The sequence below is a fragment of the Vicugna pacos genome, chromosome 24 (assembly GCF_048564905.1).
Source record: "Vicugna pacos chromosome 24, VicPac4, whole genome shotgun sequence".
Classification (NCBI taxonomy): domain Eukaryota; kingdom Metazoa; phylum Chordata; class Mammalia; order Artiodactyla; family Camelidae; genus Vicugna; species Vicugna pacos.
The window spans coordinates 26,726,962-26,750,730 of NC_133010.1; the positions used below are offsets into that span (position 1 = coordinate 26,726,962).

The following is a 23,769-nucleotide window of genomic DNA, read 5'->3' on the forward strand; positions in this document are numbered from 1 at the left end:
TTCATATAAGCATCTACTTCATGTACGTCTTCTGTTTGTTTCCCAGTGGGTGACACAGTAGCATCCTTACCTGTGCCATTTGTCAGTGAAATTGCCAGAATTTATAAATGACCTCTCCGTGCCTTGCTCTGTGGTAGTAAATTACTACTGGGAAATAAAGAAGCACAAGACTCAGACCTGCTCTCTGAGCAACTAGATGGGGAGTGAGGGTCGGGGTGGAGGGAAGACGCTGATTTAAACAGACGGAGTTTCAGGCTCCTTCCCTACCCACGTAGAGAGACACACAGAGGAGCCAGGTCGCAGCAGCTCGTTCATCTGCTCGTTCACTCCATAGGGAGAGGTGTTGCAGACCACACAGGAGCTCTCAGACGGCGCGAACAGGGCCGACAGGCAGGTGGCACACAGTGTGATGGGGCTCTGCGTAATGTAAAGAGCAAAGTGCCAGAGAGGGGAAGACCCTTGGGTTAATTTGCCTGGGTGGGGACCAGAAGACTTACCCTGCATTTTCCAGCTGGTTGCTCATCCAGCCTTAAATTTAGAGGATTAAATGAAGAAACCAGTTGCCTGCTTTGTTATGATCCAGTACTCTTCCCGGCCACCTTAGTCTCTGCCTGGCCTGGGCAGCTCCTGCACTCGCTCCACGCCGCCGTGCTGACTGGGTCCTCTGTGTCTGTCTACCTAAAGCTGGGGCAGGGGTTTCTCATACGTCTGCTGTTGGTGTGAACGGACGCCGCCACCCCAGAAAGCAGAGGTGCCCTGGACCAGGAATTCCCTCTCGCACCCTCTGCCCCAACCCACGTTTTGTATTCACTACCTGAAGGGGTCAGAATGTGTGGTGCTGGTAGTTCTGCATCTTTGCCCGGGAGAGGTAGCCCGCGTGGGAGGAGAGGACATTGGTTTCCAACAGTGGCAAACAAGGTGGCAGGGGCCAGGCAGTTCCGCCAGCGGTTGAGAATTCCAAGGAGACTTCCTCTCATGTCACACTGTCACAAACCATGGGTGGGCCCACTGGACGACTTCAACACAACCGACCAATTGACCAACTGGTGGTCACTGAGCAAGCTTCATGGAGAAGTAGCGGGTGGCGGGTGGCGGGTGGGTAGAGCTCAGTGGTAGAGTGCATGCTTAGTAAGCATGGAGTCCTGGGTTCAGTCCCCAGCACCTCCATTAAAACAAAGAGGTGATTAGCGTGTTATAAGCCCAGGAGGCCATTCTTCTGTCTCTTCTCATCCAGGGCCCTAAGCATTCTTCGAAAGCGAACAAAAATGTCTGTAATAAAGTAAGCAGCATTCCATAAGGGCACATTTAAAAAACAAACAAAATCACCCCAGGTTTCCTTTCACATGTACTGGTTTGGAAAGGTACAGTACAAGATACGAGACATCTTTGGGGAGCTACAATCACGTGAGCCATCATTCCACTTAGTTTTGCAGAGAAACAAAACAGAGATAAGCCAAGGCATTTAATGTACAGTGTTTGTTGTTCATGAGTAGTTGAAATCAATGAGTGAATGTGAACTAAAGCCAACAAGGAATACATCACCAGCAGCAGACTCGTGTCGTACCCTCTAAGAGTTTCCTGAGAAATCGGTACATTTAATTCAGAATTGAAAATGCCTTTTTTAAATACAATAGAGATTAACGAGACCATAGGAAAAATCAGCCAAACCAAAAGCTGGTTTTTTGAAAAAATAAATAAAATCGACAAACCTCTGGCCAAACTCACAAAGAAGAAAAGAGAGAGAGCACAAATTAGCAAAATAAGAAAGGAAAATGGAGAAATTACAACAAACAAAATAGAAATACAGAATATCATACGAGAATATTATGAAAAACGATATGGAACCAAACTGGATAACCTAGAGGAGATGGACAAGTTTCTGGAAACATACTGTCCACCAAAACTGAATCAAGAAGAAACTGAACACTTGAACAATCCGATCACTAGAAAGGAAATAGAAATAGCAATTAAAAACCTCCCTACAAATAAAAGTCCAGGACCGGACGGCTTCACCGGGGAATTCTACCAAACATACAAAGAAGAACTCATACCAGTCCTTCTCAAACTCTTCCAGACGATTGAAAAGGAGGGAATACTCCCAAACTCATTCTATGAAGCCACCATCACCCTGATACCAAAACCAGGCAAAGACACTACAAAAAAAGAGAATTATAGGCCAATATCACTGATGAACATAGACACCAAAATCCTCACCAAAATTTTAGCAAATAGAATCCAACAACCCATAAAAAAGATTATGCATCATGACCAAGTGGGGTTCATCCCAGGGATGCAAGGCTGGTTCAACATACGCAAATCAATCAATGTAATACATCACATCAACAAGAGAAAGGACAAAAACCACATGATCATCTCAATCGATGCAGAAAAAGCATTTGATAAAATTCAACACCCATTTATGATAAAAACTCTCGCCAAAGTGGGTATAGAGGGAACATATCTCAACATAATAAAAGCTATATATGACAAACCTACAGCCAGCATAGTTCTCAACGGTGAAAAACTCAAAAGCTTCCCACTAAAATCTGGGACAAGACAAGGATGCCCACTATCACCACTCCTATTCAACATAGTCCTGGAAGTCCTAGCCACAGCAATCAGGCAAGAGAAAGAAAGAAAAGGGATCCAAATTGGAAAAGAAGAGGTAAAAGTGTCATTATATGCTGATGACATGTTACTATATATAGAAAACCCTAAAAGGTCCACACAAAAGCTACTAGAGCTGATTGAAGAATTCAGCAAGGTAGCAGGTTACAAAATTTACGTTCAAAAATCAGTTGCCTTTCTTTACACTAACGATAAATCAACAGAAAAAGAAAGTAAAGAAACAATCCCCTTTAAAATAGCACCCAAAGTAATAAAATATCTGGGAATAAATCTAACCAAGGAGGTGAAAGAATTATACACAGAAAACTATAAACCATTGATGAAGGAAATTAAAGGAGACTTTAAAAAATGGAAAGATATTCCATGCTCTTGGATTGGAAGAATCAATATTGTTAAAATGGTCACACTGCCCAAGGCAATCTACAGATTTAATGCAATCCCTATGCAATTACCCAGGACATATTTCACAGAACTAGAACAAATCATAATAAAATTTATATGGAATGATCAAAGACCTAGAATTGCCAAAGCATTACTGAAGAGAAAGAAAGAGGCTGGAGGAATAACTCTCCCAGACTTCAGACAATACTGTAGAGCTACAGTCATCAAGACAGCATGGTATTGGTACCAAAACAGACATATAGACCAATGGAACAGAACAGAGAGCCCAGGAATGAACCCACAAACTTTTGGTCAACTCATCTTCGACAAAGGAGGCAAGAATATACAATGGAATAAAGACAGTCTCTTCAGCAAATGGTGTTGGGAAAACTGGACAGCAGCATGTAAAACAATGAAGCTAGAACACACCCTTACACCATATACAAAAATCAACTCAAAATGGATTAAAGACTTAAGCATAAGACAAGATACAATAAACCTCCTAGAAGAAAACATAGGCAAAACATTATCTGACATACATTCCAAAAATTTTCTCCTAGAAGAAATAAAAGCAAGAATAAACAAATGGGACCTAATGAAACTTACAAGCTTCTGCAGAGCAAAGGAAACCAGAAGTAAAACAAGAAGAAAACCTATGGAATGGGAGAAAATTTTTGCAAGTGAAACCGACAAAGGCTTGATCTCCAGAATATACAAGCAGCTCATACGACTCAATAAGAAAAAAATAAACAACCCAATCCAAAAATGGGCAGAAGACCTAAACAAGCAATTCTCCAAGGAAGACATACAAATGATCAAAAAGCACATGAAAAAATGCTCAATATTACTAATTATCAGAGAAATGCAAATCAAAACTACAATGAGGTATCACCTCACACCAGTCAGAATGGCCGTCATTCAAAAATCCACAAATGACAAATGCTGGAGAGGCTGTGGAGAAAGGGGAACCCTCCTACACTGCTGGTGGGAATGCAGTTTGGTGCAGCCACTATGGAAAACAGTGCGGAGATTCCTCAAAAGACTAGGAATAGACTTACCGTATGACCCAGGAATCCCACTCCTGGGCTTGTATCCAGAAGGAAATCTACTTCAGGATGACACCTGCACCCCAATGTTCATAGCAGCACTATTTACAATAGCCAAGACATGGAAACAGCCTAAATGTCCATCAACTGATGACTGGATAAGGAAGGTATGGTATATTTATACAATGGAATACTATTCAGCCATAAAAACCGACAACATAATGCCATTTGCAGCAACATGGATGCTCCTGGAGAATGTCATTCTAAGTGAAGTAAGCCAGAAAGAGAAAGAAAAATACCATATGAGATCGCTCATATGTGGAATCTAAAAAACAAAAACAAAAACAAACAAACAAAAACAAAGCGTAAATACAGGACAGAAATAGACTCACAGACAGAGAATACAGACTACAGACTTGTGGTTGCCAGGGGGGTGGAGGGTGGGAAGGGATAGACTGGGATTTCAAAATTGTAGGATAGATAAACAAGATTACACTGTGTAGCACAGGGAAATATACACAAAATGTTATGATAACTCAGAGAGAAAAAAATGTGACAATGAGTGTGTATATGTCCATGAATGACTGAAAAATTGTGCTGAACACTGGAATTTGACACAACATTGTAAAATGATTATAAATCAATAAAAAATGTTAATAAATAAATAAATAAAGTAAAAAAAAGAAAATGCCTTTTGCCATCACTAGTAAAAACACTTCCTAATGAACAGAGGAAACATTAATTTATATATTCTCCACATGTATGCATATATATATAATACATATGTATTATAAATATGCATGTATATGTGTATCTCTTCCTTTGGAAAGTGGAAAACTATTACTTTCAGGTTACTCTTATGACTTTAAAAAATTCTCCAAATTAAAGTGTCGTAGCCTCCAGATATATTTAAATGATTCATGAAGATCTGTTTTAAACAAAATTTACTAGGCTGCTGACCATTGTTCATACTTAAAAGGCAAAATGTAACTCGATTAGAATAATTTTTTTAAATCTAACTGTTCAGAACTGAACTTTTAAAATGAGCTTCCTATTTTTATCTTTCAATGCAGAATTTTGAAGATTTTTAACCGGCCGCTGATTTTTTTTTAGAATACTGTGAAGTATTAACACGGGCAAAATCTTATCACAGTGGATACTAATCATCAAAGTTTTCCCTGCACTATTTTCATATATCCCTAGGAATTCTACAGTAATGGACATGCATACGTTTGGTCCTTTCTTAGTTTCTGTGTGTTCGATAGTCATCCAGAAATAATTTAATGTTCTTTTGTTGCCACTTCTGACTCTTACTAGCATGTGACCTTAGCAGCTCACTCAGCCTTCCTAGTTATCAAAGGATGACGGGTAAAACCAAGACAGGACCCAAACCGAATTAATTATTTTGTGTTTGCTCTGAAGTAAAACTACTCTTCAAATTCTCCAGTGTGTCAGTCACATCACCCATCAGAGAACACGCATTAACTCTAAAGCCACTTACAACACCTGAAACAAATGGGGAACAATCCCAATATTTAAAGCAGTCAATCTGTTCAGTTCTTTTCACTGGAGGGTTTTAAGTCCTACTTTTTACTTCCTGTTTCTAACACGTGTTAATTGAGTGTGTGATGGGTGGCTTCTAGTAAACAGTATAAGGCACGGAGGGAAAACAGTGAACAGAAGCACCCTGGACAGAACAAACCAGTGCGGTTACCTATGAAGTACCTGTAACTGGAGTTTCCTTCGACACCTGTTTTCAACAGAAAAGTGCCATGTCTCAGGGATGGAGATTAAAACTGTCCTGCAAAGTGGCATTCCTCCTCCTCCTCAAAAAGGTAGCTGTAGAAATAACAATTAAAATCATCTCAGGAGCCTAGCAGTAAGGTTGGCTCTGGAAGACTGTGCCGTCTCACACACACACACAACCTGTCGGGGCTTTCCAGGGGCGGTAGGTCAGTGGCTCTCGGCACCCATTAATTACATTGGGAGTCATGTAGTCAGTAGAATCTGTCGTCCTCCACTGAAACGGAATCTTTCAAAATCTGAGATACAGTGAAACGATTTTTACTGGTGCTGCATAAATATCTAAGTGGTTTTTGTATTAATTTAACATTGTTCTGCTTCACGATTTCCTTGTGTAAATGTAGGAATTTTTTCAAGGTCTAAGATATTTTCCTGTAATTTTACATTTATAATAGCTGAGAAGATTCATTTTTTGTTGTAGAATACCTTCCACAACCATGTCCTCAAACAAATGTTACAGCTAAATTGTAAATCAACTAAAAACGCTCATGTCGGAAGTGTAATATGAGCAGACATGACAAGTGTGGGGACTGCTCGGAGGTCAGGGTGTAGCCCCGACAACGAGAAGGCAGTCAGTAGAAGCTGCACGAGGTTTCAGAAATAGGCCCACAAAGTGTCCTTAATAAGAAGAGAGAGGGAGGTGCTGTTGAGTCTTAGAGTTTATTTTCAGAAAAGCAAAAGAAACCTAGGAGATCACTTTTAGAAGAGAAAGAAAAGGAGCCACAATGTCCCAGCCTAGCGGAGCTGACCCTCAGAAAGTCTTGAGTCAGGAAGGAAATGGGGTCGTTGGATTTTGTTGCCACTTCTGATTCTTTGGAGCATGTGACCCTGGAGAGTCCCTTAACCTTCCTGTAAATGAGAGAGCCGGACTCCTTGTGGCTGCAGAGTCCTACCACCCGTGACTCTGCTGCCAAGTCCACACGAGTGCACGAGACCATGCTGTCCTGGAGGCCAGAGCTGCACGGGTTGGTGTGGTCCTGCAGGAGGACAGTGCTGGCCTGGTCTGAGCAGGGTCCTATCAGGTGCAGTCCTGGCCTTCTCTGACGGGGATGTGACCCGGGGGAGTCCTGTGATCTGTGCTTCCACGGCCTGGTCTGTGATGGGGCAGTAGTGCTGCCACCACCATTTGGGTTGGAATGATTGAATACCATCTCAGGAAACACCCTCATCAGAGGGTCTGGCACATAGTAAGTGACTGCTGCCCAGACGGGGAGCAGCTTCTGGCCTTAGAGGGGCCTCTCAGCTCTGCCATCAGGCCTGACCTGGGCAATGACCTGGGCTCCTGATCTCCTGTCAACTCACCCGGTTTCCTGGAGTTGCTCCGGGCCCCACCCCACCGTGTTAAGATGACTGTGCCGTCACCTGGTCCTGCAGCTGCAGAAGGCAGGCCGTGGTGCCTCCTCCTGTGCCACCTCTGCAGGGAGCCGGGGCTCCAGGAAGTGGGAAGAGGGGAAGGACCAGGGTGAGTGGGCGGGGAGGGCTTGGCTGGGGTGTGTCGGGAAGGGGGCGGGAGGGCAGGTGTGTGCAGAATGGGCACAGAGAAATCCAGGTGTCACTGGAACCCAGTGTAAAGGGAGACCTGAGGGTGGGGTGATGTGTGGGCAGAAACAACGAGAAAGAAGGGCTTGTGAAGGCTGATGTGTGGCCCCTAACAGTGAGCCAGACGCCTGGCAGCTTGCTTGGTCAGCGGGCTGTCTGGGGCTCATAAACACCAGCAGCTGGTTCCCATAGTCCAGGGGTTGAAGTCGGGGCTCAGGTGCCAGCCTGGCTGCGTCCTGGTGACAGCCTCTCCCAGGTTGCAGACGCTGGTATCTCCTGTGTCCTCACCCGGTGGGGTACAGAGCGGGGAGGCACAGTCCCCTGGGACCCTTCTGAGGGCACTGATCCCACCGGGAGAGCCCCACCCTTGTGACCTCGTCTAACCCTGGTCTCCCCCGCAGAGGCCCCACCTCCTAAATACATCACATTGAGGGCTCTCTGCGTGTGAATTTAGGGGGCACAAATGCTGAGTCCATCACGGGAGTGCAGGGAGGAGGGCACTAATGTTTCCTTTACTCCAGCCAGCCGTGCCCTTAGGTGGCAACCCACCGAACATGCCCCTCCAGCCTTAACCACAGACATGGACTTGGACGTCTGCAGAAAACATCAGAACTGTTCTCTCCAGAGTCCCTAATCTCAGTTTTAATTGTACATCTATACCCCTGAGGCTCTCTCTTTTTTTAAATTACAGTTTACTGAAGTGGGTTACAGGTGATGGAAATACCAGTGGTCTGTGGGCAGCAGGGCGCATGGTCCTTTCCTCAGATCCTCCTGCACATTGGGCGGGGCTGGCTTTCACCCCACCGTCCCTGGGGCTTGAGCTGCTCATTCCTGCTGGAAACCCCGAAGTTAGGGTTACATTCAAAACCATAACTTTTCTTTGTTCTGGGTTGATGAGAGGAACCAAAAGATTAAAGTTCTAGAACATTTAAATAATTTCCCCTCTTTTTCAGAAGGCTGGTCGTTCCTTCTTACCCTGGGAGTGTCTGCTTGCTTGATGAGTCCACTGTGAGCAGAGCTGATTCTGTATGCTGCGTGTTGATTCACACAGCAAAGGGCTTGGGGTTACCTGTGAATCCGAGGTTTCCTCACCTGCTCTCTACCTTTCTCAACCTAAGAATAATCCAGATAGTTCTTGGAGCTGAGCCACCACAGCCGGTTTGTCCCCAGGGAGCTCTCTCACGTCCTGGCCATGGCTGGCTGAGGGGTACAGGGTCCCCTTCCCCTGTGCAGAGAAGCCACGACCCCACACCACTCACTGACTACAACTCAGAACTCTGGGAAACCTACCAAAACAACTACCTGAGGGCTCTGAAAAATAAGCAAAGTCGGCCGACTGTGGAATGGACTCAGACTTGGAGAGGGGATCCCATACACCTACGGGTCCTGTCCTGGGATGCCGAGAACTTTAGTAGACACTCCATCCTGCTTATCAGGAACCAGGGGAAGGGTGCAGAGAATCCCAGAGCGTTCCCCTAATTCTGCATGTAAATCCACACAGATTCTGGCTTAATCCCTGAACCACCATGCCAGGGGCAGACCCAGAGCAACATAATGGGTGTGCCAGTGTCCTGGGGCTGCTTTGAAAATCACCACAAATGTGGCGCCTGAAACTGACAGAAGTGGATTCTCTCCCAGCTCTGGAATCCATTCTGGAGCCAGAGGTCTTAGGTCATTTTTATTATTTGTTAATTGGACTTCATCAAAATTTAAAATTTTTTTGCTTTTTTGAAGATACCGTAAGAATGTGTAAAAGCAAGCCTCCGACTGGGAGAAAACACTGAAGAATTTGTATAGAGACTACATTACGAACTCTTACAGCTTGATTCCAAACAACCCAACAGAAAAATGGGGCCCAGATTAGGACACTAACAAAAGAAGGTACACAGATGTCTGACAAGCACATGAAGTGACGTTCCAAGTAGTTTGTATCAGGGAAAGGCGAATGAAACGTACAAGATACACCCACTCTCGTCTGGCTGTGGTTAAAAGCAGTGACCACACCGAGTGTCAGTGAGGAGGTGGAGCTGGTGGGGATGCAGAATGGTGCAGTGCTTTGGGAAACATGCTGGCAATTCCTTTAAAAGTTAAACGTACACCCACTCTATGACCCAGCCCAGCCTTTCCCCTTCTAAGTCAAGTTACTGCAGAGAAACAGAAATAAATGTCCCGGACGTGAATGTTTACTGCAGCTTTGTTTGAAGTAGCCCAAGCAGGAAACAACCCAAATGTTCATTGTAAGAGTAAATGAGAATTATTTTCTCCATGGATGAAGGGTGAAAGGACCATTTTCTCTTTCTCTTCTCAGAGTGCTTCCTGGGAGACACAGTGAGTCTGCACCCTTGCTCTGATTGGAGCAGAGGTCGGTCTCTCCGGAGCGAGGGAGCAAGCCCGTCTCCAGTGGGACGAGACTGAGTAGACAGACTCAGGAATTCGCTCCAGGCTGCCCACAGGAAGTGTGGTAGGTAAGAAGTGTGGTTTAGTCTCTGGAAGATAAGAGAAATTATTGTTCTTTTGTTTCCTTTGCTGCATAAAATGTCAGGTTTCCCCCTAACTTTTCAGTCATTTTCGGGCCGCCTTACGTGCACGTAAATCTGTTAGTGCTCCACAGGGAAGCGTGTTCTCCAGTCTTGCGACTGTACAGGCGCCTTCCTTCCGGCCTGTTGCTTTACTTCCCCACCCCCACCCCACCTGCAGGTGCCTGGATAGGCAGACGGCTGTCTGTCCAGACCGTGGATCACACTCAGCACAGGAAAAGAGGGAATTACTGATTCACGTGACAGCATGAATGACTTTCAGCAAGTCATGCTGGGGCCCAGGATGTGCCCAGTCCCTCCGACACCGACTTCTGGCTCTCATTTCGGCCTCAGTTGTCTTGATATTCCCTGAAGCTGAGCTCTTGGACCAGAAACAGCCATATGTTTTCCCTCAGTTCCTTATCTTATCTTCAGACAATTTTTTAGAGGCAACGTGGAATTCGTTCTTGGGGGAGGGGAGCAGTTGGACCTCAGTCTCATCACTTGAGAAACATCTATAAAAATACACAGGGCTCTGACTCAGCCACGTGCCAGTGACCTGAGGACAGAGTCTCAAGTCTGGCTGCAAGCAGGTGCCGACCTGGGAGCACCCCCACCATCGTTCGGGGGCTCCCTGAACACCCACGGGAACTGTGCTATAATTGATCTGAGATGGAGCTGGGAATCTATGTTTTCCTGAGGGGTCCAGTTATTCTATGCAGCAGAGTGTGGGCACCAGGGCTCTAAGGGTGCCATCATTGACTGAAAACCCCATTTTTTCAGCCCCTCCCCTTCATCCTTATCAGCAGGCTGATGCCTGGAAGCCCCTCAGGGGAGCCAGTGGCAGCTGGCACACAAGTGTCAAAGGCCACCGACCAGCTTCTGCCATTATTTTTGCACTTTGCTTTTCTTTCCTTTAACTAAGTCTTCGAAATCTATTAAAATGCAGAGTTGCTGAGGCAGGTAACAGTGAGTTAGAGATGGCTCCCAATTCTCCACCTTCCTCCCCACGGAGAGCTGAGGTCTCTGTTGCCTCTGCTCTGAGTTTCGGAAGAACAGACTGCAGCAGAGATGTGCAGGTCTTAGGAAACTGGCTGCTTCCCCTTCCCGTCCCTTCCTGTCTCTAAGGACACTTGCTTTGGGGACGGGGAGGCCATGCTGTGAGGAAGCCCCAGAGCCCGTGGAGAGGGCCAAATGGAGCCAGGGCGGGGGGCACCAGCCAATGGTGAGCTCGGGAGTGGGTCGTCATCCAGGTGCTTCCAGTCCACCAGGCTGATGCCTCGTAGGTCTGGGTGAGCTGTCCCTGCACAGTGCAAACTCAGGATCCAGATCCATGACTGATGTTTTGAGCTGGTTGGCTTTGCAGAAATGGATCTCTAGGAGGGGGCACACTCAAGTTGTCAGTTGTTTAAGACAAGCTCCCTCTCGTCTCTGCTCTGCCACTGAGTAGCGAGCGGTGTGACCTGGGACAAGCAGCCGGTCTTCATAGACCTCAGTTCTATGCATCATGAACTTGAGTGAAACTGGACTAAACAAGCAAGAGGCTTAAGATTCAATGAATTTGTGAAACTTTGTGATTTGAATTTTCATCTGAATGAAGGGTGGGGGAGCAAGTTTTGGTGGGAGGTGGAGAGAGTGGAAATCTTCCCTGACAGCATCCCCTCCCCTCTGAAGTAAGTGGGGCCCTGACTCTTCCCCAGCACACACGTGCACTGCAGGGTTACTGCAGTCTGTTACAATGGCCTGTTTACCTTCCTCCCGAGTAAAGACCATAATCTGTTGTACTTTACATCTCTAATACTTAGCGCCTAGCTTGGCAGGCAGTAGGTCCTTGATAAATATTTGCTGAATGATAAATGGGTCTAGGGTAGATGGATGGAGGCTGAAAGCAGACGGATGGAGTGAAAACCATTCATGAAAAAGGGGCTGTAATTTCCAGCTCAGTGATTCTCAAGGAAGGATATAGTCAGGCAGCACCTACAACTCCTATGGGTTTTCCATCACAAAGTGTGTTTTGGTATTTAATCAACCTTAAAAGAGTGTATGAGATATTGAGTCCTCTACTGGAAGCATGTGTTGTAAAGAAGCTGGGATACCATGTTCTGGCTTCTTGGGCTCTGCCTGGGGCTGGTCCTGCTTCGCTGCCCCCTCCTTCTCACTTGGAGACCAGAGTGTCATCTCAGAGGTGAATCTCAGAATATCAGAAGGAAACTCAGTGCACTCTGTCTCATTTACCAAACTGCCTTAAACACTCCCAGACAGACCCTGGGGGGCTTGGCTTGGAACCAGTTTAATTCTTCTAGTTAGTGCCCTTGAGGACGTCAGAAGGTGAGTCTGCCTGGTCTGCGAGGAGCCACAGAATAAGGCTGGATTTAGGTGATACTGTTGTCCTGAAGTGGAGGAAACAAAGTCACCCCCACCCCATCCCATCAGGACTGTCCAGGTCAAATGCACTCAGTAGTCAGGGACTGCCTGTCCTGAGACTGAAAGGTGCAGCCACGCCAGGTATGATTAAACACTTGCCCTCAGATGCTTTTCAGAATTTATCCATAACAGCAACATATGGTTTGTGTCCTGCTGGGACTTTAAGGTTACTGCATTGAGAAGGAAGGGAGGATTTTTCTCTTGAAATTTCTCACTTGCTTGAGCTGTGCGGTTTTCAACAGGAAGAACTGACCTTCCAAATACCTTCTGTGATGCCAGCGTGTTCCTCTGTGTCTTTCCTTACATGTTAAGGAGCTCAAGAGTTTAAGACTATGTGTAGTTTGATAGTTTCTTTCCAGTTTGTCCAAAGAAGTCTGCCCCTTTTCTCTGATGTGGACTTTTATTTTAGACTTATTAAGGCACTGAAAACACTCTTCCCTTCTGAGTACTGAGATGAACAAATGCATGTTCTTTCCCTGGTCTTTTGTTCTGGACCCAAAGCATTTCAGACCATTGGGTGTAAGGTATTTCTCATCTGTCTGTGTTGAATATTCCTTCTTCAAACTATGCTCTTTCATCTTTGCTGAAAATACAAGCTAATCTATTTATGTGAGTTATAAATACACATCAGTGTCTATGATAAAAGAAAAAAAAACAGGAGGAATCCAGGTGAGCTGGGGGGCAGAGGGAGAAAAGTACAGTAAATGGAGAAGTGGGAGTAAAGGTGACCCCAGATTGAGACACAGAAATATGGACCGAGTGAGATGGGGCAAGGAATGTGTATCAGTCAGGGCAGGATAGGTTATGCTGTGGTAACAAGCATTCTGCTGATCTCAGAGCCTTCAAACCAGAGAATTTTACCTCTCATTCAGAGAAATCCCCTGAGGTCTGGGTGACCTTCCTGAGCAGCTGCCCCTTATGTCACATTTCATCAGACGATGCAAGACCAAGGCCCAATTTCAACTATGTGGGCTGTCAGTGAACAAAAGTAATCATTGCCCCAGAATAGAAGGGGGAGTGCTTAGGAAGCAAAGAGAGGCTGCAAACCCGAGTGGGGCCACTCAGGAGCACTTTGGGGTGCAGAGTCCAGATTTGGGGGTGTAAGGTCTCGGGGGGCCTTTGGGGGGTAACAGATGTCACCCTTGTTCCCACCCACTTTCTGATCCAACTGAGAAGGGAGGCAGGAGGTTCTGCTGGAAGGCCACCTTGGTTCCTGACAAAGATGACTTCCCACCAGGACAAGCAGATGTGTCACACTAATGGAGGAAAACTCCAGGAGGAACAGGGGCAACCCTTCTCCCCGAGGGGACACGGGAGGAGGCAGCCGGCTCCTCTAGAGGCCGCTGCACCCAGTGTCAGGGTGGCTGAGAGAGGGCACGTGAGAGACGGAGGCAGGAAAAGACAGAGATACGACTCAGGGAGAGCAGAGACTTGGAGACAGAGGAAGACGTTCTGAGGGGAAGAAAACACCTGGAGAGACAACTGAGACGGGGAGAGGGAGAGACACAGGGACTCGGGGAGAAATATGAGAGAGAGAGAGAGGCAGAGATAGGGAGACAGACAGACAGATGAGAGCGATAAAGACAGAGAGAAAGAGAAAAAGAGGCAGAAACAGAGACAGAGACACAGAGAGAGACGGGAGACAGAGAATGAGAGAGAAATAGAGACAGGACGAAGAACAGAGTGGCAGAGGGGAGACTCCGGTGAAGCCACAGCAGTAGCTACAGAGAACCCGTCCCAGGTGGGTGGGCAGCTCGGGGGACTGGAAGCAGGAACTGAAGGTGCCCTAGTTCTCCGGCGCGCCTGCTGTGTCGTCCCGGACTCCTCACCTTGCAGGACCCTCGCTGCCAAGCTCAAGTGTGATGTTGTAGGTGACTTGTTGCTCAGAAGATGCTGAAGGCCAGGGGTTCTGAGTAGGCCGTTCCTTGCTCCTTGGAGCCCTGGCCTGGGCGGTGGCAGGCATCCCGGGGTGGGGGCCGCAGGCCTCTGAGGCTCTGCAGTGCTCCGACACCAGCCACCTGGCTGCGAGGAGCACCTCTTTGCGTTTCTCTCTCATCCGTCTTGACAATCATCTTTAGAAAGCTTGCTAAACTGTGGCTGGATTGAAACAGAAAACATTTGCAGCCACGTTCTTTTAAACGTTTTTGTTTGCTTGTCTGTTTATTGCCAGAACCACACAGCAAACCTTTGCACTGATTCTCCCATTCGTTATTTTTCATCTTGGAAGGTGAAAAAAAGTGGGGTTCTCACAGAAGACTCTGAGTTCAGCTCCAGTTCCCCCTTTGGGTAGAGTCAGTGTGACTGTCTTCTCTGTGTGTATTCTTCCTGGCTGTTTGCAAAAACCACTTTCCAGGCTCTGGAAGATGCCCAGATGTACATCTTCTTGGTGAAGTTCCCAAGCTGAGGGGTTTGCACAATCAGATGACCCATGCGCCCCTGGAGAGTGCGTGCCTCACTTGAAACGCTCGCCCACATTTGGCATTTAGAGAATAACTGAAGTAGCTTTCATCCTTTTTGGCCTTGACAAAATCCATCATGCCTTTTCCCGAGCACTTTGCCCCTTAGTTTTTAAAGTCATGAATTTTCTCAGGGAAATGCAGTCCGTATGTTTCTGACTCATTTGTACTCAGCCCATCAGACTGCTGTCTGCCAGAGTCGGGCGACGCTCAGGGCACCCGAGGAAAGTGTCCCTGACGCCACAGGTACAGGATGCACAGTGACCACCTCCCCCTGCTTCAGACCAGGTCTCCTCCCCTCGGAAGCTAACCTGTCTTGGGCTAAAGTGAATGCGTCTGTCCTTCCCTAGAATTTGTGACTGATCCCCTCCAAACCCCCTGAAGGACTTAATAAGAAAAACATGGGCTCATTTCCCACCTCCTTCCTCTCTACTTCCCTTTTCCTTAGAAAATGCTCAGTGTTACAAGTAGATCTGAGGAGACGGATAACTTTAAGGAGTTCTGCCTCAGTCTGATTACAGAGGTCCAGCTTGGTCTTGGGGTTCGGTGGGAATTGGGCATCTGCATCGATGCGACCCTTCTCTCCTTGGGGAAGGCAAATGTGCATCACAAATGAAGAATATACAGAACTGGGCTGAACTCAAAGCCAGCCTCCCCCGGGAACACCGCCAACTCGGACACAGAGTTCCCAGTCCACCTTGATATGGAGAAGGCAGACCCCAGTGAAATACTCTGATACCTCAGGTGGATTTAAAACAAACACCCAGCTAGTTGTAGGAGCGGCTGCCCATCCTTGGGTCTACAGGACTTTCCATGTCGGCTTCTAAGCGCTGAACCACGAGGAGGCTCCACTCTCAGGACTGCTGCCCAGGGCCCAGCGAGATCCTTAGTCATCACAGAAAAATTCAGTTGTGTTCAGTTCTGCGACAGGAAAATGAGGGCCTGCACATGTTTTAGAGATGTCTTCCGTATGGAGGAGGGAAACACCCAAAACTTCTGGGTAAAACAAACAACTCCCCAGAATTCAAGTTTCCGTAACATACTGCTGCCTCCAGTACTCAAAAGCAAAGAACGGTAGACGTCACCGTGCATTGCTTGCTTCCTGTGAGCCAGGAATTTCACGTGCCTGATGGTAAGCCTCAAGGTCCTACCAGTTCGAGGGCTGACGTCGCCTCCGCTGAACAGGGTAGGGGGTCGAAGGCCTGGTGGAGGTGGACCGTTAGCTAGAGGCGGCCTCCTACACCTCGCTGCTTCTTCCAAGGTCGTTCCTGTAGAGGCGTGGGGAAATGTGATGGCACATGAAATGCCTTATCATAGCGCCTGCTCGTGGCCGCAGGCCCTGCAGTAGGTGAATCCGAGTCTGTAAACAGTTTAAATCTGATCAAGGAAATGTTTTCGTCTTCAAGGGATGGCCGTTTTGGTTTTCCAATATGTGGACGGGCTTCTAGACACGATCGAGTTTCCCTTTTCTTTTTGTTTGCTGGACTTGTTTGGCATTGGTGATGGAATCATACTGGATTTAAACGCATCCGACTGCACACGGCCGGAGACTGTTCTGTGAAGTCAAGCTGAATGCATACTGAGGATGGTCCTCAGCCTTCCTGCTGCTGGTCAGTCCAGAAGTCCTGGGGAGAAGAAGCCCTGTCCACCCTGCTTCTAGGTCCCTTAGAGAAACAGATGTTTAGATACACCCGCTCCAAAGCGCAGCCCAAAAGAAAATCCTGCTGAACGTTTTTCAGTCCCTTAAAGTGGGTGTGGGTTTTGAGAGATGGTCCTCTCAAAGAGCTGGTTTTCATCTTGGCTGAACTGAGGGAAACCACCGTGGTTACTTATCAGCCTGATTATTTTTCAGTAGTAAAATAACTCGGAGAAAAATTCATGGCCGGTGTTAGGTGCCCGGAGATTGCTTGTAAATGCTGACTGTGTCCCCACTGGAAGCGTGGTGCCAAGGAACACCGATTTTATGGCTCCCGCGTGTGGGCGGCAGGTCCTGCTGGCCACGGCCAGTTGCAGGAAGTCAACAAGGAGGGAAAGTTGAAAAGTCTATTGGATTTTTGATGTTCTGTTCTAGCTGGAGGAGCTGAGCCAACTGTAGCATGTGCGAGACAGAGAGATGGCTTCTGCCCCCTGCCCCAGCTCCCTCAACATCTGTGCTCCAGGGTGTGTCTCAGAGCTAGACTGGGCCTCCCACTGCCCTTAGCCCTTTCAGACGAGACCCAGATGACCACAGCATGCACGGTTTGGACCTTTGTGAAAAGCAGTGTGACCTGCTCCCTCCAACGACGACACGACATGGTAGTTAAAGTTCCCAGAACGTGTGGCCCCTCTCAGTCAGCGGGAAAGTCCTACCTCAGCACTGACCTCAAGTATAACGAGTCGGTGCCCTTTAATGGGGCTCCAGGCGGGGCCTCGATCTTCCTGCAGCAGAAGAGCAACTTGAAATTATGCCAGGTTGCTTTTGATGACAAGAAAAAAACAGATCTGCTTCTACTGCACTGGGCTCTGTGTCCTCCCCTCTCACATTCCTGGGCATTCCCGGGTGAGGGGGACACATGTGACAACTTGAGGGGAGGACAACTCCGTGGGAGGGAGACATGTGGAAAACACAGCAGAAGGCAGAGGTGGATCCCCCACATCCTTTTGTTTTAATTTGGAGCGCACGTGAGGGAGATGTCGGTCCTCTCAGCCTCCCGGTGCTCGGGTGCCCAGCCCACACCATGCATACTGCCGCGTGCTTGCTCCCGAGATGAGGGAAGGATGGGGGCAGCTGCTGAGAGGAGAGTAAAGCAGGGGACTTGTAAGTCTCCTTTAAGTGGTACCATCTTGAGCAAAGCCAAGCCTGAGTTATGTGAGAGCTGGCCAGGTGCCCACATCTGGCAGTGGTCGGATTGTTTTGTAACAGGCGCTGTCCACACGCCATGTGGCCTGGGTCCGCCCTGGAAGGAGAGCCACTTGTGGGGGGTCTCTGGGGTGGGCGGTCAGACAGGCGCCCAGGCCTGGGGGACTGTTTCCGGGCACTTGGCCTCCCAGTGTGGCCAGGTGACAGGGTCCTGTCCTCCCTGTGAGGATGTCACCAGGATCGATTCAGCCCCCGACTCCTTCCTGCCTGAATTGAGAACCACGTCTCTGCTCAGGGGTCAGATTTGGACATCAGGTTTCCTTCAGGTCTCCAAAGTTTCTCAGAGGAAATAAGACCCTTTCCTGTGTCTGTGATTGTCTTCTTTCTGTGTAGACCCCTCCCTGCACCCTTCGCCCCCTCCCCCATGGTGCAGTGGGTCCTTCAGAAAACATAGCGTTGTGCTGACTCTCCAGTTACTGCTTTGGGGCCTGGACGCTGCAGGGCTGGGGTCCTGGCCGGGGGGTCCAAGGGCACAGCCAGCCGCAGCCCTGCGGGCTCTGTATGTCGGGGCGCATCTTACAGACCAGGGCTAGCTTGGCCTGGTTTCTACAGTTCCAGCTCACCAAACCCTGCAGTAAACGTGGAAATGCAGGTGAGCATTCGGGGGGCCTTGTGATGCAAGCCCCTGGCCTGGCGCTGCTTCCTAGAAGAGACCAGCAGCAGCCGCGGACAGCGTGCCCACTGCAGGCCGGCCTCAGGCCCCTGGAGGCACAGGGCTCCACAAGAGGACAAGGTCTGGGGGCCTCTTTTCAGAACCAGGCCTGAAGCATCCGGCATGATTTCGATTTGTTCATAAGAACAACACAGTTGGTTCCTGTTAAGTCAGTAGCATTTGAATTGCTTCTCAGATGTTTAGCTTTTTCAGGGTCCTTTAGGACATGGCCGCCTGCCCGCGGCATTCCTCAGGGACTGGCTGCCTCTGCTGTTCCCTGCAGGCCGTAGACAAAGGAGAGACGGAGAGGGGAGAGCCGAGGTGGAGAGGAGTCCTGCTCAGCTCTGATTTTCATTGCTCATCGCATACTTCCTCGCTGAAGGGCTTAGCTGCTGCTTTAAAAGACACTTTCTGTATTTTCTCATTCCTAGAGTGTCTATTTCCCATAAAAAGTCATTTTGGAATCTGACTTCAGCTTTGACTCGATGGGCCTCTCCTAGCAGGGGCCCTTTCCAGTGGGCGGGTGAGAGCTCCCGCTGCAGCCTCTGGCCCAGCCGGAGAGGCTCCGCAGACAGACGGCCACTGGGGCAGGAGGCGTGGGCAGCAATGCAACAGGCATTTTGTATGGAGCTGCCTGGCCTCCGCACTCCTGTATCTCTGGACTGTGGAAGCCCCCTTCAGCCTCGTGCCTTCCACTTTGGAGTGCCGCCCCAGGAAAGCCGTGGGGCGTGCAGGTTGCAGGTGCTGTTTGCTGTGGGCCGGGCTTCCTTACAGATGGCCCTGGTTGGGGCTGAGGGTGCCAGGGATGGGGAGGAAATGATAACATGGCTAGGAGAAGCATCAGTCTCTTCTGTTGGGTGCTTCTTTAAACTGGGCACTGGTTTAGGCAGAGCGCCTGTGTCTCGTTTTGCTCCGACCCCCAGAGGCGTTTTCTCAGATGTGACTCCCAGCCAAGCAGAAGAGAAATGGTGTGCTGTGTTTAGTCAGGACTAATGTGGGCCTCTCTCTGCATTTGCAGGCCAGCGACCTACAGAGGGGTTGAAGCGAATACCACATGGCATATGTAGCAAGATGCTTAGAGCAAGGGCCTTAGACTGAGAACAGGGTGGGAGTCACACCCCATGTCACACGGAGTGCCCTTTATTAGTGGTGAGGCCCCAGGGAACCACTTACTAAGCCTTAGTTTCCTGACTGTAAAAGGGACATGACAGTGCTTGCATCAGAGGGTAGCTGTGAGCATGCCCTGACACAGAGCACGGAAGGTGCGCGGCGCTGTGGTGAACGCTTAGTGACAATGGTGGTGTGCTTACTGCCACTGCCCCAGGGTCCTCGTTAGGTGTTTGAATCACGAATGAAAGCTTTCCCCTTAAATACGGACCTAGAAAATAAAAACAAAGCCCACGAGGCACCTGAAATCCTGCCTTCGCCAGGCCTCCGTCCTACATCTCAGTTCTGGCGTTCAGCGTCTTGAAAACGGGTTTGACTGGCTCTAAGGGGCTCACAGGCAGAGCACCCCTGGGGAGGTGGAGTCGGAAAGCCACCGTTGAGCATTTCAGCAGCGACTCCGGGACAAAACACAAAGGACGCTTACACTGAGGGCACCTCAAACCCAACATTATTCCCAGTAAACCTTGAGCTCGAACTCTGGAGCCGGAGCCGGAGCCGGAGCTCCCGGAATGGAAGCTCGGGTCTTTGGCAGGCATCCTGTGCCAGGTGTGTGAAGACTTTCCTCTCTGGGGATCCACAGCAGAGATGTGGGATGAAAAGGGACACGGAGACTGGGGACTGAGCTGGGGCTGCTCAGTGTTCTGACTACATTTGAAGAATTCTGCTTGGTGGAACCCCTCGAAAACCTACCGTGTGAGCCAGTTTTGCAGGCAGTTTTAGGGCTTACGATGGCTGATGGGCCCAGCCGTGGGGTGGGTGGAGTCCTTCCCGTCTCGGTGACGAGACAGTAGAAGCGAACATATATTCCTTCAAAACCCTCTGACTTTTGAGATATGCTAAAATTATGATTGAAGGTTACATGAAAATCTTTAGATTATCTTTATGAAGCTTCTCCCAGAGCCACCAAGTTGGCTGTGAAGGGAGGTCAGAGGTTACGCCTGCGAAATTCACCTGCCGTCGGGGGTCTGTTCCCTCACTGCCCTGCTCACCTTGAGGGATGTGAACATCTCTCGCTTTCTGCCTCAGGAACATGGACAAAGACGCCCTCCTGCTTCCCGGCCGTGGGGTGGAGGGTGGGCACAGTGTGAGGTGAGACTTGATGAAAGCTAAGGGGTGGCAGAAACGAGTCGAAGTATAGAGGATGACACGTGACTGGTTCTGGAAAGAGGACCTGCCACCCAGCGAAGGGGGCAGAGGGCTTGTCGCAGCGCCCCCGACTAGCCCCATGCCACACAGGGTGGCCCGACTCGAGCTGTGCTGGGGATACACACGGCACGGAGCGGGCAGCTGGTTTCCTCAACACCTTTGCGGCTTTGCTGGGGCCTTCTGTGGCCACGAAGGGACCTCTGCTTCAGAGGGACTGAGAAAAAGGGTTTGGAAGCGTCGCCACTAGCTGCAACAGAAAAAGCACCAGCTAAAGTGGGGATTAGGACTGAGCAATAGGGCTGCACTATCTCAGCCCTCAGAATGGCAGTAAATCGACAGAAAACCAAATCAGGCCGCCGCTAGGGCCCCCTGCACCCCCAGGCCAGCCTCATTCTTTGGCTTCTGGGGTTGCAGAGCTCTATCTCAGTCATTAGTAAGTTCGAAGACTGCTTGAGAAATACTGGTGGCAAGTATTCTCCAAGCAAAGGAAGCCAGCTGGCCGATGTCCAGGCAGAGGCATTGAGCTAGTGTGAGTCTCACGCTGTGTGCACCTCTCTGACCGAGGGGCCCCGGCGGGAAGTGCCCTTTGTTCCTGGGTCTGCCCGCTTCACAGTCTTCCTTCCGGCACTTCCTGAGTTTGTTCTCGGCCTGAGGCTGCCTGGAGGGAGAGTCCTTGGAGGAGCTGGGGCTGCTTTCCTCAGCTCTGCCTCAGGGGCAGGGGCAGTGGAAGTGACACGTGGAGCCTCTTTTTTCACTGAAGTTCAGTTGATTTACATCGTTGTGTTAGTTTCAGGTGTACAGCAAAGTGATTCAGTGACGCACACATACATACATTCTTCTTCAGATTCTTTTCCGTTACAGGTGTCACAAGATATTTAATACGGTTCCCTGTGCTGTACAGTAGGACCCTGTTGTTCACCTATTTTGTATATAATAGTATCTGCAAATCTCGAACTCCCAATTTATCCCTCCTCACTTTCCCCCCAATACTCATAAGTTTGTTCTGTCTGTGAGTCTCTTTGTTTCGTAAGTAAGTTCATTCGTATCGTTTTTTAGAGTCCATGTATAAGTGATATCATGACATTTGTCTTTCTCTGCCTGACTTACTTCAGTTAGTGTGATGATCTCCAGGTCCATCCATATTGCTGCAAGTGGCATTATTTTATTCTTTTTGTTTGTTTGTTTTTTCATTTTATTCTTTTTTATGCCTGCGTTGAAAAGGCACTTCTTGATCCCACTTCCTTCCCCCTCTGGAGCACAGGTGTGGTGGTCAGCCGTGTCTGTGTAGAGTGGGTAACACACAAGTGGGGCCTACTAACGGGGGTCCCCCTCCCTCTGGGACTCACGAACGTGAATGGCAGGAATACATCTTGCCTTCACTAACCCCGGTCTGGAATCTAGCTCCTTCATTCTTGGATGTAGGCAACTGAATACTGGTGTCAGCAGAAACTGATTTTTACCACCAGTAGAGTTAAGGTAATTTCATATTGCAGCTCTGTTTTTGTCAGCATCCTGAAATAGTTATACTCATCTTATCCTCAAAATTATAACTGCTGCTCTGCCTGCTGGGAACCTGGCCACTTAATGTGCAGGTGGAAAAGCAGGTGAGACTGCAGGGACACCGTGACACTGGCATCGGGCTCTGGTGTGAGTGGTTTCGCTTGTGATCTCCTGAGTTTAATCTCACGCACTTAAAAACATTATTCTAAAATGGAATCCATCACCTGTATCAGGCTGCTGAAGGGACCTTTGGGGTGAGTGTGTGTGCAGTGAGACGGGGGCACCCCCCATTGAGCCCCCTCAGGTGACAGAGAAGCAAACGGCTGTGAGCCCACCCGGCCTTACATCTGCTAAGTGGAGGCCTTCTCCAGTGGGTCCTGCGAACTTTCGCTCAGAAACGGTCCCCTTGGTCCCACTGCCCTGTGCTTTTTTATGTATCACAATTCCCCAGGAGCTGTCAGGAGCCTAGGTTTTTTTTAAAGGTCACTTTTAAAAGGTTAAACTGCACGCATACTGCCTTCTGAAACCTTTTTCTACAGTCACCACGTGGCCAACCTCCCCTCTGGGTGGACACTTTCCCAAGGTTCAGAACAAGGGCACATCCCTGACCCCAGTGTCCTGCCGTGTGCCCCTTGGCCCCCTGTTCAATCCTTCTTGGCTTGTTTACTGCTCAGGGAAATTGCCAAACACTCTTTGGCTTAAAATATTTTTTTCCCTGAATTGCACTGACATGCCCTCCAATCCACAGTGTTGTCTGTGTCGTGGGTCCAAATTCCAGAAACTCACTTGGCTGGAGGCAGCGCTGAGCAAAGATAGTTCTGAGGCCTGAGGCCCAACTGGTGCCTTCTGTCTTTTCTCTCTCCCCCCTCACCCCCTGTCCCCGGTTCCTTACACGGACCATCTGGGGAGTATCTCAGGACACTTTTAATGGTTCAGAGAGACGGTTTTCCAAGAAGGGCAGGTCTGACCTGGTGGGGTCAATCCAGTGAGCTTTCTATAGGCCGCAATGCCTGCCAGTTAAGACACATTATTGTTTATTATACTCTGTGTGCAGAGGGCGTGGGTGACCTCACACCTAACCAGGAGGGACCGACTGGCACCATTTCAACACTGTGAACATTACAGACAAAACAGAAAGTAACACAACCAACCACAGCGGCCTCGAGAGGCCAGGGAGAATCAGAGGGCCAGGGCCATTGTCCCCCTAGATGGACTGTGGTGCCTGGTCTGTAAGATGACCAGACTGGCCTGAGCAAGTTTCCAGGTCCCCGCCAGCTGGTGGTCTGTGATCCTACACCTCATTCCCCGAGGCAGACGCAGCCATAAGACCGGGCCTCAGGCCCAGGCATCAAAGCTGTGTGCTCACTTTTCCTGCCCCCCCACCCCCATCCCAGCAAATGCAAGTTGGCACTACAGTCACAGGCAGCTCAGACGGGAAAGTGGAGATCACTGTGGAGAGCACAGAGCGGACCTCAGATGGGAGCCCCTGCAGGCCCCTCCCCTGCTGGGGAGGAGGCCTAGCTTGCAGGGGATGGTTCAGGCTCACGGAGCACAGCCTGGGGGCCGAGGCCTATAATCTCCTCCCTCTCCAGACCAAGTCCTCCCACCAGCT

General features: G+C 49.0%; 1 long non-coding RNA gene across 2 annotated transcripts in view; it reads left to right on the forward strand.

Moving 5' to 3' along the window:
* Positions 1 to 23,769, forward strand: part of LOC116285324 (uncharacterized) — a 109,522-nt gene that overhangs the window by 51,630 nt on the left and 34,123 nt on the right. Inside the window, exon 2 of one of the 2 annotated variants that reach the window (XR_012063934.1) lies at positions 9,706 to 9,862. This is a non-coding gene — a long non-coding RNA (uncharacterized lncRNA). The remainder of the gene's footprint in view (positions 1 to 9,705; positions 9,863 to 23,769) is intronic. The other variant, XR_012063935.1, reaches the window with a different exon arrangement.